Source organism: Pinus tabuliformis, chromosome 5_2 (genome assembly GCF_031772625.1).
Source record: "Pinus tabuliformis cultivar Carrire ecotype Pingquan chromosome 5_2, CPIR1, whole genome shotgun sequence".
NCBI lineage: Eukaryota > Viridiplantae > Streptophyta > Pinopsida > Pinales > Pinaceae > Pinus > Pinus tabuliformis.
Genome location: NC_142306.1, coordinates 926297406 through 926312017, shown reverse-complemented (window position 1 = coordinate 926312017; position 14612 = coordinate 926297406).

Here is a 14612-nt window from a genome sequence, read left to right as displayed (position 1 = left end):
AGAGGCATGAGACTTGCCTAAAAGGGGTAGCATGACTGTTGATTTGAGCCATACTAACTGTAAGTAGTCAAGGTGACATTTTTTAGTGTAACAGATTGCCCCCTAAAGTGCAAAGCCTGGAATAGATTAGGGTTTTGTAATTCTAGGAAGGGTGAAGCGCTTTATCATTTCAAGGATTGTCTTGTGGATGACCTGGTTGGAACCTGCAATTTTCAACACAAAATACATGGATAAGATTATATCATCACTGAGGTAGGCATTCCCATACTCAGATTCAAAACTTTAACTAATGGACTAACTATTCTGATACAGGAATGATCTTGTAGTACATCATTTTTATAGACTTTTGTAGACACAGTATGGACGCAGCCATCTGTTTATGATTAGTCTACATAGACAATGAATACAAAACTCCTCGCAGCCTGGATGGTAGAAACTAGATCCAGGGTCTTCACTTCTACTTCCCGAATTGGTACGATTCTAGGCATGTGATTAAATGATTTGATGTCGAACATGTTAGAAACCACTTGATTACCAGTCGATGATGTGAACTGTTAACAAGCGTGAGAGAGACCACCAGTAATGTCAATGGTTCTCAAAGTACCAAGCACAACCCGTGAAATGTGAATAGATGTTTTGATGTCGAACACTTCACGGAATCCTTTGATCGAAAGTCAATGATGTAAACTGACGTCAAAGGCGAGAAACCTGCCATTGATGCATGCAGACTTCAAGGTACTGTCGATTCCTAAGTCATCTTTCTAGATAATGTGTCGATGTCGATAGAAAGCGACTCGTTGCAGGCAAGCCTGCAACACGAAATCATTGTTCAAGTTGAAGAAATGTTGCTGTAAGGACTGACTCAGGGATGGTCAAATGGATGACAAGTATTTTGCAGATGAAAGTTTTGCTTGCAGACCTCTTGAACACATAACGACACGACAGATGGTTTGGTGACGAATAACTCAAAGTTAAACCCTGGAACCTGGTTAAAGATTTTCAAAGTGATTTGGTCAACTGTGAGGTAAAAGATTTCCCAACCCAGGTGAATGAAAAAGTGTCGTGTTCAAGAGTGGTAATAAAGTTTCTTTTGAGATAAAGGTAACAAATAGGTTCATTCTTCTCTCTTTTCCCCCACCATTTCTGGCAAGTACCTCTTTATTTTTAACAAGCTTGAGGAGGATAACATATGCTTGATTATAAGCTCATCCTTCGGACGAGTCCAACCTAGTTTAAATTCGAACCCTAGGAAGGAGTGGTTCGTTCCTGTTTGTAATTGAACAGGTCCTTTACTGTAAAAGTTTAACGAGCCCAGTATAGGAGAAACTCGGCGTTTTTCAATTTTAGAGAGTCTGAAAAACTTAAGGAAACTCCACGTTGAACTTTTTCGTAAATTTGTGTCCCTCAAGCCCGAAAAAGTATAAAATAATACCTGGGGGAACCGCTTGATCTTGCGACCAAGGAGTACTTTCATAATAGTGTCGTCGACCTGAAAAGTAAAAAGCGATCAAGGACACGTCGTTTTATTTCCTTATCGAGTTTGAAACGACAAAAACCCGGCAATCTTTTCTTGATTTTACGGTCAGAAAAGAGCTAAAAGGGGACCGTCTTTTAATTCCGTTTTAACGAGTGAAAAAGAAACACTCGGCGATCTTTTCATGTTTTAGGAGTCAGAAAAGGGCTTAAAAGATGACTCTGATATTTTGTTTGTGAAAAATGACAATTTCCCTCGAAGTCCTTTTGTCCTGCACAAAAGCAACACATTACTCATACCTGTTTAAAATAGGCAAAAATACGTCGAAAAACATCTTTTCATGGTAAAAAATGAACTAATTCATCCAAAAAACCTATAAAAAGACCTTTTACCATGTCATTTTTACCGTTTGACTTTGGAGGTTGAAAAAGGAGCTTTTGACAAGAAACTTCCCGTGGTCGCTGCGGAAAATCTGACCGTCGGAATCGAACGCCGCTTCATCCAGGTATTTTACACATCCTACTTTGCATTTCTATCCGTTTAGAATTAAGTTTTAGGTCTTAGTTTCATTTTTTGGGGGTTTTGGATTTTATAATGCGCCTCTCGGCGGACGCAGGTGCCCTTCGGGTGACCTGCGTCCCCCGACTTTTTCTCATACGGGAAAACGGTCGGGGGACGCAGCCCGCCTTCAGGCCAGCTGCGTCCGGACGCCCTGTGCTACAAAGCTGGGGTGCGTCTTCCGAGTAATGCGCATTTCAAAACCCCAACTCCCTCAAAAAACCACCAAAAATCTTCAAATCAATTTCTAATTGTCTTTTTTGATATGCAGGGCATTAATCATGTTAGACTGGAGAGAGAGAGAGCATGTAGAGGAAGATGAAGCTGCAATAAATCATCAACCTTCTCTGGATGCCCTAAGAGCATGCGGATTATACAAGTATTGGACCATACCGGGCATGAGGGGCCAGGTAAGATTCTTGGAATGGCTGGTTGAGCGATGGAACGTGCAAGAACAATGCTTTTACATAGGAGGGCACCAGCTCGAGATAGAGCCCTCGGATGTATACTTTCTCACTGGCTTGCCAAACAGAGGTGAGCAACTCAATCTTGCGGGGACTAGGCCGGGTGGCCAATCCCTTGATAGTCTCCGCGAGGATTGGTGCACACGTGGGGCTCACCATTCAAAAGGCATAGAGATAAAACACATCACTCTGCCTGAACTCAAAGTTATTGCGTTCACGGTCACCAGAATTTGCGGCGCGGCCGCTTTGCACATTGCTTCCGGATCCCAAATGCGGATGGCAATTGACTGTTACCAAGGCACCATCTTCAACTGGTGTGAAGCTGTGTCGGCTCATATGAAGAGCCAACTGACCAAGGCAAAGAACGGACGACTAAAGACTTTTGGATATGGGCCTATAGTCGTGAGCTTTGCCTTGGAGAGAGTTCCAATGCTGATCCCTCAGCAACTCACTGTTGATGACTTGGGTCCTCGGGAGCCAAAGCTGATACGATGGGTTGCGGTGATGGCCCGGCATCCTGACGAGGGTGCGGCAGTGGTTCGATTCTCAGATAGTTACTTTGACTGGTTAGAGGGCCAGCTTTTTGTGATACAGGACTTTCCGTATGCCGGAATGGATTTCAGAGGTGATCCGGACATGGTTCTTCCACAGGGAGAACAATGGGACGACAGAGGTACTTTTATTTTCACAAGTTTCTTAATTATGTATTTTTTGTATTTTTTATATATATCGTCTCAAAACTAATAGTAAAACTTTTTCAAAATGCAGATGTTGGTCCACAGCGTCCAGCCAACCTCCGGCCTTATGATAGACTACATCCAGCTGCACCGGTACCGGCCCCACAGGACGCGGCTGCAGACGTACTAGCTGAGTTGGAGCATGATCTAGAGCGTCTCACGGCAGATATACCTGAGACTACTATGGATGACATTCCTATCAGGCTTCAGCGCTTCGTAGTCGCGGTCCCTGGACCGTTTAGGAGATTTTTGCGTAAGGTAGCCCGCGCAGTGGTGTCGTACAGAGAGCACCACCAGTGATTGACTAGTCACTTTTGTAGTCACATGTGACATTTTTGACTTTTTGTACTATCATTTTGCCGATCATAAGGTGTTTTCAACCTATGATCGAAGACGATGTATATATTTTTTGACACACTTCTATCTATATATATCACTATTACCGGCTTATCTTGTTTAACATGTATGATGAAATGTTTTTAAATTTACTTGCATGATTATTATAAATGTCTGTCCAACACTCGAGAAGCAATTGCATCTGCTAATGTATTCAAAGACCTTGGAATATGTTGATATTCAATGTAATCAAATTCACGTTCCAAGAGACGCACTCTCAAAAACAACCTTAATAACACAGGATTTCTAATGGCATAAACTCTATTAAGCTGTAATACAACAAGTTCAGAATCTAACCTCACTATCAAACGTCGAATTCCAAATGAAATAGATTCGGATAATAATTCAACCACTGCACTGTATTCTGCAATGTTATTCGTTGTTTGACCGAGGCTTACCCCATGCATAGAAACTAACTCGTCAGAGGGCGAATAGATAACCCAAGCTGCGGAAGAGATATTCCGTGTACTACGACAAGCACCATCAGCAAATCCAATGTATGTTTGGAGAGGCGTCGACATCTACAATATCAAGAGTAAAACCAAGATAAGCCAGAATAATGACGAAAAACCACACTCGCTAAGCTAAGCACACTGACTAAACTAACACACTTGCTAGCTAGAAAGAAAATCTAACCTATCTAAAAATTTCTCCATACCCATCATTTTAAGCATAATACCTCTTTAGGTAAAGTCCATTTCTGGGTTTACCCAAAGAGTCCCCATCAAAATCAACTAACTCATAAGCCCCTTTTGCTAGCTTTCGCTTTACAATGTAGGGCCCATGCCACATGGGAACGAATTTTCCGGCACCTAGCTTATCGTTAGCTTGATCATATAATAGTACTAGGTCTCCTTCCGAAAAACTTCGAGGGGTTACATTTTTATCGTACTGAGCTTTCATTCGTTTCGCGTGAGTCTCGATAGCTAAAGTAGCGTCACGTCGAGTCTCATCTAATTTAGCCAAGTATAATAACCGTTTCTCCTCTTCGGAAGTAGCTGGAAGTAATTCGACAGCCATTTGAAGTGATGGGATTTCGCATTCAATAGGTAACACAGCTTCTAAGCCATAAACTAGCTGGAAAGGGGTGAAACCTGTTGAATTTTTCACTGAAGTTCGATATGCCCATAGCGCCGAAAATAACATGTTATGCCAATTCGTTCGATGGATACCAATGATCCGTCGAATCATGATGACTAGAACTTTGTTGATTGACTCAACCAAACCGTTGGCTTGCGGATAATAAGGAGTAGAGCTATCGTGGCGCAAACCAAGCTGGCTTGTAAGCTCAGTCATCATGACGTTTCGAAAATGGCTCCCATGGTCAGTAATGATTGCTTGTGGGACACCAAACCTAGTTATGATATGATTGAATACGAAAACTGCAGCTGTCTTGCCGCTTGCGTCGAATGTAGGCATCGCCTCGGCCCATTTTGTAAAATAATCAACCGCGAGGATGATATACGCATGCCCCCCGGCCGAGTGAGGGTTACAAGTAATAAAGTCAATGCCCCATTTGGCGAATGGACCAGCGGCAATTATAGGGTGGAGAGGAGCAGGTGGAGCGCGCATCTTTCGATCAAACACTTGACAGTTGTGGCATTTTCTGACAGCAAGGATACAATCTTTAAACATAGACGGCCAGAAATAGCCAGCGCGCAACACCTTCTGAGCTGTGGCATACCCAGACATATGACCGCCACATGCTCCAGAGTGACAATCATTCAAAACTCTCTCAGCCTCTTCGTGAGTTAAACAACGTCGAAAAACTAAGTCTGCCCCCCGGCGATAAAGTGTATCTCCAATAATTCTGTATTGCTGGGATTGAAACCGAATTTTTCGACGGTCTTCCTTGGAAGCTTCAGGCCGAAAGGTTTGGGTTTGGAGATAGATGATTATATCCCCATACCACGGATCTAAAGTGCTAATAAGAAACAAAGATTCGTCCGCAATGGACTCCTCTGCCACAGTCTCTGTGTCAGCACTCGGGAAATCACACATCAATTCCGCAAAAACTAAAGATTTCTTAGACTTGGACTTCTCGAACTCCAAGTCGAACTCTTGCAGGATAACAATCCATTTAGAGTACTTGCCCCCTAGCAGTTGTTTTGTCAAAATATAAATCATAGGGTTGCAATCCGAAATAACTGTAGTTTTGCGGAGAAGAATGTAGTGACGAAAACGCTGGACAGCTTGAACGGCTGCCAGGGCCAATTTCTCCACATGCGAATATTTTAACTCAGTGGGATTTAAGGTTCTACTAAGATAATATATCACATGCTCTGCTTTGAATTCATCTTCTTGAACTAACACCATTCCAATGGTGGAATGCGAAGCTGCGAGGTATAAGAAGTAGTCCTGGTTGTAGTTGGGAGGATGCAATAACGGTGCATGGGTCAACGCGTGTTTTAATGCATCAAAAGATTGTTGGGCAATCTCGTCCCAAAAGAATTGTGCGTTCTGTTTCAACAACCGTGTAAAACCTTTAGTGACCTCGGCGTAGTTTGGGATGAATCGGCGTAAAAAGTTCGCTTTCCCTTGCAAACTTTGGAGTTGGCGCAAACTCGAAGGAGGAGGCAATTTGATGATAGCCTCGACTTTCGAGGGATCGACGCGAATGCCGGCTTTTGAAACAACAAATCCCAGCAATCGACCTGTTTCTATACAGAAAACACACTTGTGGGGATTCAACCGAATTCGATAATGCCTACACCTCATAAAGATTGCTCGTAGGTGGACAAGGTGATCAGCTCGATGTAAAGAATGAGCAGGCAAATCATCGAGATAGGGTTGCACAATGTGCTTGATGTCATGAAATGCATAAGACATCGCCCGTTGAAAAGTAGCGCCGGCATTCTTAAGTCCAAAAGGTAATTTGCAATAAGCAAATGTCCCCCATGGACAAATGAATGCCGTTTTTGGTTGGTCGGCAGGTAGAATATTGATTTGATTATAGCCTGAGAAACCATCCATGAAGGAAAACATCTCACTTCCGGCACAATCATCAATAATTTGATCGATATAAGGCGTAGGATAGTTGTCTTTTGGACAAGCTCGATTGATATCCCTATAGTCGATACAGATTCTTATTGTTCCTTGTTTTTTATTGACGGGAACAATATTCGATACCCAATCCGTTAACGGGATCGGATAAATGAAACCTGCTTTCAACAGCTTTTCGACTTCTGCTTTAATCGCAGCCGCTTTTCGAGGGTGAATCTGACGCAACCGTTGCCGAATGGGTTTAGCATCCGGGTAGGTTTTGATTTCATGAACAACAATGGCAGGATCGATTCCTGGCATTTCCTCGTAAGACCAGGCAAACACGTCGCGGAATTCTTGGAATAGGGCCTTGTAAGTTTGGATTTCTTCTTCAGTACATGCGGCACCTATATGAATGTTCTCCTCGATTCCGGGCTTCACTGAAATATCAATGGGAATAGTACGAGAAATATTCCCTAAATTCAGCTCTGAATCAGAATGTTTCGTTGGATCCTGAGCGTCTTTGACATATTCAGCGGTAAAGATAGATGAAAAATCATTTTCAAATGCATCATCCTTAGGTAAAAACGAAGATCTGTGATGGAGATCTTCCCATGGTAGATCATCTACACTTAGGATTTCGCGAAGTTGTTCGTCAGATGACACTTCTTCGGGAAACGTTATCCGTTCTAAGGGTGAGGTGAAAAGTGACTCTTCACTGACCACATTCATTTGGTCGGTTTCGGTTGAATGAAAGTCGGTAAAAGACATAAGAGCTTCATAAGCAATTTCATACGGACTCAACGGCATAACATCACCGAGTGAGTCTAGCTCAGAGTCAGATGGAACATACCAAGGATCATCATAAATAATGTTTTCTGACGTGATCATATGAATTGTTGCAAACGAAGGGTCTGCATTGAGTGGAGGGAGAGGAAAAGTTCCCAGTAAACCGGAATCCTTAACTAAACCTACACCAATGTCCCTATAAGGGATTGTCGTTTTACCAACATGCTGGATAGTTTCTGAAGAGGTTGGGTCGGATGAAAAGTATGTCAGCTGATCAATAGTCACGATCTTACCGTTATGTGGAAACTTAATGACTCTGAAGACCGATGAAACGACCGCTGTCATAGCATATGACCAACTTCGACCCAAAAGAAGGTTGTAGTCTAGAGGGGCATCAACCACTTCCACATCCAGACTAACGGTTTTACCTTCGACCCCTATAGGCAATTCTTGTAGAATACCAAACGGACGGAACCCACGGCCATCAAAGGCCTTAAGGATGGTGGGGGATTGGTTCAACGAAGGAGAACCAAGCGATCTCCAACATTGAATCGACATAATACACGTAGAAGCTCCCTCATCAATCACAGTCCGATGAATAGGCCTGTTTTTGACTATCACTGGAATTTGGAAAGCCATTTGATGGGGGAGACGCGGTGTACTATTTTCTAGATCAAAGATCATTAGGTTCGGGTCCTGAACATCGACAGCTCCGATAGCCGACAAAAGCAATTTTCGTTGCGCTGGACATGATTGCAGCACTTCGAGTGCCGACATTGCTGAAGGTGAAACAGCTAAGTCTTCAACAATGTTGTAATTCTGGGCTGCTCTCGCATGTGGATTGAAAGCAGACCTTCGAAGTACACCCTTGGCGGGCGGCTTAATCACTAAGTCTGGGTTAGGTTTTTCGATCTGTAGTGGATCGGAACCAGGAGCTGAGGTTGATGGGTTAGAGTGAGAAGATTCTGCTTCCTTACCATCAACAGGAGCCTTACTACCATAATCTTGCGATCGAGTCGCAATCCTGACATGAGACATCATCAAAATGGGTTCTTCACTGGCATTCGAAGAAGAACCTATCATCTTATTCTCCTGCTCTGGAAATGGATTTTTTAACACAGCAGGAGTGGGAGAACCTTTGACTATTTTCACTACCTCGGCCCGATGAGGGCAGTCTCTCGTAAAATGATCTTCTTCACAAATGAGACAAGGATATCGAGGTTTGCGCTTTTCGTCATTGGTTTCCGACTTTTCCGTTTTCTCCTTTGGAGCCTTGTCTGCTTTAGCCTTCTTCTTTCCTTTCTTCTTTCCACCGTTTTTTGGTTTGGCCGTAGATGACTCTACAGCGTGAATGTCGGCGGTAAGTTCAGGAGAAGACTCTCCTGTCGGAGAATCAGGCAAAGTGATAATTGGAGTATTGAAGCCTTGGAAGACTTCTTCTTACTCTTCGTAGTCACGATACCAATCATACCATCAGCGGCATGAGATCCCGAAGGAGCAGCAGCGATTTGGTTTGACTTTGGAAGATCCGGAATTTTCTCGTGTAACGTACCCGACTGAGTGTAAACTAAGTCAAGGTATTGTGCCTGAGCAATGACTTGCTCCTCAGTAACTACTCCGGCCTTAGCTACATCTTCAGTAATTCTTGGTAATAATGATTTGACAAACCATTCAGCTAAGATTTGGTCCGGGATAAAAACTTTCACTAATCTTCTTCGACGTCTCCACTCATGGATGTGATCAGAAATGTACGTGGATGTCGATTGTTTTAGCGAAGTTAATAATTCTGTACCATTATCGTATCTGACTGGTAACTGAAAATGAGTTAAGAACGAGGTAGCTAACTGGCTAAAGTTGTAAAAAGAGGCCCGTGGTAACTCAATGTACCACTTGGCTGCGAGACCAATGAGTGTACGCTGGAAAAGACGTAAGCGGATGGAATCATCTGAGATGGAATTTGATGCACACCAGAGGTGGTAAGTCATCACGTGATTAGACGGATCCTCTCCAGACTTACCTTCGAACTTGGGTATATCGCTGGGCAACTTATTTGGCATTGGCGGCCAGAACTGAAGATATTGAATTGGATCGTTCGTTAGGCGCGTCAAGTCGGGTAAATCTAAAGTCGCAATAAACGGTAACTGCCGGTTAGGATCTCTAAAACTCTGAGTCACAATACCAGCCCCAGGAGGAGGATATCCAGGATAACTAGGAACAGGAGTCGCATTTGGGATATTATATCCTCCTGGAAAACCAGGATTAACCGGACCGTACTGGGGTTGCTGAGGTTGTTGATAAGTGTACCCAGGATACGGTTGATACTGGTAAACCGGTTGTTGGGCAGCTTGCCCAGGTTGATACTGTCCCTGGTACGGAGGTTGAACAAATTGAGGTTGAGTAGTAACAACCGTACTTGTACCAGGTTGGCCTACAGGCATCTGGACTGTGGTTTGAACCGTAGGTCCAGACAACGGTACAGATGTCTGAGGAGTGGTTACAGGGACAGTAGAAACCGGAGCTGCCGATACTCCAGAAGTAAGCATGGTAGATGAAGCGGTAGTTGCTGCAGCCGTGTGAGGTGGAGTACCAGGTGCAATTGGCGGCTGAGTAACTACGGAAGTTACAGGGGTCTGAACACTTGACTGGACAGGTTGCGGTTGCTGGGGTGGACCAGGAACTGCAGGTTGTCCTGCTTGAGGTACCGACTGTATACTTGGTTGCGACATCTGTTGACCCTGTGACGGATCCCATGTTAACATTCCAGGGTATTGACTCGTAACAGGTTGAGGATACTGAGATCCATAGCCGTATTGAGGATAGGGTTGATAACTGTAAGGTGCAGTCCCATATGATTGCCCTTGAGGTGGTTGATAACCTTGAGGTAAATACGAGTACTGGGGTTGACCTTGACCTTGAGGTTGGTATCCTTGAGGTTGATACCCTTGGGGTTGATACCCTTGGGGTTGCCATCCTTGAGGTTGCCATCCTTGAGGTTGATATTGATACTGAGGTTGACTTTGGGGTACATATTGAGGCTGGGGTTGATACCCTTGGGGTTGATACCCTTGAGGTTGCCCCCCAGTCACAAATGAAGTACCTTGAGGTTGCCCCCCAGGCATTAACGAAGGTTGCCCCCCAGGCGGTAATTGGCCACCTTGAGGTTGGTTAATGGGAGTTGAACCTGACATCATATAAACATCACCTATACTCAATGGTACATTACCACTGTTTCCAACTAATAACCCATGATCAATGGGTTGAGGAGATGCTCCCGCAAAGGTACCAGAAAGTGATTGATACCCAGTAGGAACAGAAGGACCGCCATGTAAAAATGATTCAGGACTTTGCGAAAACACAGATGACTGACCAGACATATTTACAGGAGAATGAATTCCTCTAGGTGGAAAAGGAGTACGAGGTGTAGAAAAACCTACTGAGTTGTCTAAAAAATTGGTTAATGCAAGGTACCAAGATTCACTTCTAGGAGGACTGTAAAAGATGGATTCACGCTCCCTTAGATCAAGGGTAATTAGATCTTCAGAATCAGAAACGCCTATTTCTTCCTCTGGAACAAGTTCTTCTATAGCAATTAATCCAACAGGAAGATTTTCGGTGATAATTCTTTCTATTCTTGGTGAATCAGGAACACTAGGAGTTGGAGTAACAGGTTCGGAAATTTCAGGTTCTTCGCCTGTTTCACTGGCAGATGAAAAACTACCAGCAAGCTCGGAAACTGTAACAGCTTCGGGATTGTAACCTGTTTCTAAACTTTGGTAATCTGGATGGACTACCAAGGAAGATTCTCCTTCTTCAGGTGAACCTACTCTACTGCCACTAGGAGGAGTTACAAGGACCTTTAAACCTTCTAAATTACTGGGGTCGTCTCGAGGAGGTGAACCCCTAAGTTCACGGGATCTTCTCAACAATTCGGCCACAGAAACAACTTCAGGAGACTGGCCCGCAATTCGACGGGACCGTCTCGGTAATTCCGCCACAATTAATGATTTTTAACTACAACACACGAAAACAAAGTAAAAATTTCAAATCAAACCACCTAAAGTCTTCTAAAGAACCAAACAAATTTGAAGCACACGCCTAAATAATCTAGAGCGTCAAACCACACACAAACAGTATCTTCCGGACCAAAAGCGCTAGTTGGTGATTAGGCCCAACCTCGCAGGATTCAGTACAGAAATGGCGGGTGGAACAGTTACCCCGACAACCTGCTTAATGAATAGACTGGACCAAGTTCCTCCACTTTAACCGTCTCGAAGTGAAGCGAACCCCCCAGAAAATCCAAGTGAGTATAACCGACGTCTGCTCCAGGTACAGTGGGACCTTCCCTCCACCGTCACCTTGGGTAGAATCCTAGATATTATGGCCACTAAGGTTACCAATCACAACAATTACACCTGGGGGAACAGTCTAAACTCCGACAGCACGCAAGGGCAGAGTAACAAGCTCAATCCCCTTACCGGCTCCTTGACAGTAATCCAAGGTTTACCGATAAGTGACCCCTGGCTCCTCGACAATGGTTAATCCGAGGTTTACCGTTTGTAATACGTACTGTCTGGCGTCGTTCCCAACGAGGGAGGAATGATCCCCTCACTGGTTCGGACACGAGCTCGTGCTTCTCCTTTAAGAGGAGCTTTCCCAGAATGTAACTGAAACAATTGGATTTGTTCTACTCAAGATAGACTATCTGTTTGGTTTTGTAGTCTTGGAGAGTTAAGTACTCACCTACTCCAAGACCCTAGCCTAAGCTATGTTGGTGCTTTAGAGCCCTAGAAAATAAAAATTACTAGATTGATTTTAATTTAAGCGTTACTTTTAAGGTTGTTTCTTAAGTCAAAAGGTGATGGAAGTGAAACTAGTGGTGTGTTGACTCGACTCGAAACCACTACAAAATGCACCTAGGATGATTTATCCACTACTTTACTTTTTCGATGAATTGCTTTAACTAAAAAGTTGAGAGAATGCAATCTTTATAAAAGCAACTTCTTAATTGAAGACAATCAAAGAAACAATTCGTTTTTCTTTTCCAAGCATAAAAACATAACCTCTCTTTACATGCACGAAAAAACTCTTTTCTTCTTTCAAAAACAAAAAGCTACTTGAAACAAGACTTTTAAGAAGATGTTTTTGTATTTTTCTTTTAATAAAGCAAATAAATCTAATGTAACCAAAAATCAATCTTAACAACTATTAAAATCTATGAAAATCCACTCATAAGCAAACTAAAGGCAAATTTATTCTAAGCAATTTTAACGAGGCCAAAACTAACAATGATTATTCTAAGGTGTTTTACTTGATCACAATCAAATCAAGGACTAGCTTATTGCAGAACCAAAAACTAGCCAAAACAAAACTCTAATCTTTTTGTTCTTTTTGTAAAATGGAAATCAATACTTTATAAACAAGCAATTCGAAATTTGACCCAAAACAACTTAAATGGCAAGTTGCTCACACAAGGAGACTTTACGACAGGCCCGACTTCTAAGAAGGTTGACTAACCAGAGAGATCTAAGGCTGGACAACTTTCTACTATCAAAGTCACTACAAAACCTATCCAAAAATCAAACCCTAGGTCTAAACTTCGTTGAAAACCACTAAAACACTCAAAGCTCACAAAACAAGTTCAGGTGAAAATTCTTGACAGGGTACTAAAGGATCTGGGCAGAAAATACTAAGGAAAAAAAAAATCTAAAAGCAATTTAAAGCAAAAATGGAATTTTCTTAAAGTTTACAGGAAGACGCAGGCAACCCGTTACAACAGGTGCGGGCCCGCTCTGTGCAGACGGCAACAGCGCGTCCAAAGACGCACTGTGCAGTACTCAGAGGGTGCGTCCTTCTGGAAAAATGAAGAAAAACCAAATCTAACTAAATCTAAAGCTAAGCCACCCAAATACTAATTCTCACAGTCAAAAACCAGAAAATAAAAATGATTTTCTCAAAGCAAAGTTCATATAAAGGAAAAGACTCTCTCATTAATGGATTCCCCAGTGGAGTCGCCAATTTGTCACACGGAATCTGTCAAGGGTGCGGACACGACTGACCTTCCTAGAAGTCTAAGACATTCTAATGACAAACAAGACAAAATGGAGTGATCTTTCTCTAAATACACCTTTTACAACATGAAAACTACAAGTGTTTAGGCTTACCTTATTCCAAAACGCTGTTGTTGAAGTCCGTTCTTGACGATCCGGATGAGCTCCTCCTTCAAGTCAATTCCTGCAACCACAAACAATCAAACAATTACCAAGCACTTGTATTTCATATAATAAAACATATATTCAACATGCAGACCAAGGAACACATGAAATAACTCATTAACACAAGCTATTGAGAAAAATAAACCAGTTTGTATTAATAACGAAACAAAGAAACTCTTACAACCTGGCCTTGGTGTTGTGCAAGTTCCTCCCAGGGTCCATCAAGGGTTTTCCTCTACTTTGACAAAGCTCACCCTCTTCCAAGTAGAATCAAGTAAAGACAATCTCTCCTCACAAAGGCTCTAATGGAAGACCTAAATCCTGCAGCATTTACCCAAAGAAAATGTATAGCTCCAACCTCTCCTCCCTCTGGCTCAATGTCTTTATTTATAGTGCTGTAAAGAGGTTATTCAGGTCCACTATCAATGGGATCATCCCCCTCTATGGGTGGGATAGCTCCCTTATTGATGGGATAAGTTCCCTCTTAATAGAGATACATGAACCAACTGGAGGCGAATCCATTTCATCAAACCGACCTCTAGAATGTTCTAGAAGTAACCACAAGTAACTTTTTCAAGATAAAACTCGCGCATTTTGCCTTTTACAGAAGGACGCACCTGTCCCTTAACATACAGAGCGTCCATGGACGCAGCTTTTGTGAACATGGTCAGCGTCCCCGCAGGTAAGGCTAGAGAGAACCTGCGACCCCAGAGATAAACATAGTTTTTACAAGACTTTCTCTCTTCTTTGATTTTGAGATGGATAACAGAGGCATGAGACTTGCCTAAAAGGGTAGCATGACTGTTGATTTGAGCCATACTAACTGTAAGTAGTCAAGGTGACATTTTTTAGTGTAACACTTTCCTAATGGGAAGACACCTCAAGCTAAAAATGGATCATGATAGTCTTAAATACTTTTTAGAACAAAGATTATCTTTAGAAGAACTGTTAGCCCTACCATTTGATGATGATTTTCTAAAGGTTGCAAGTGAGCTTGGTC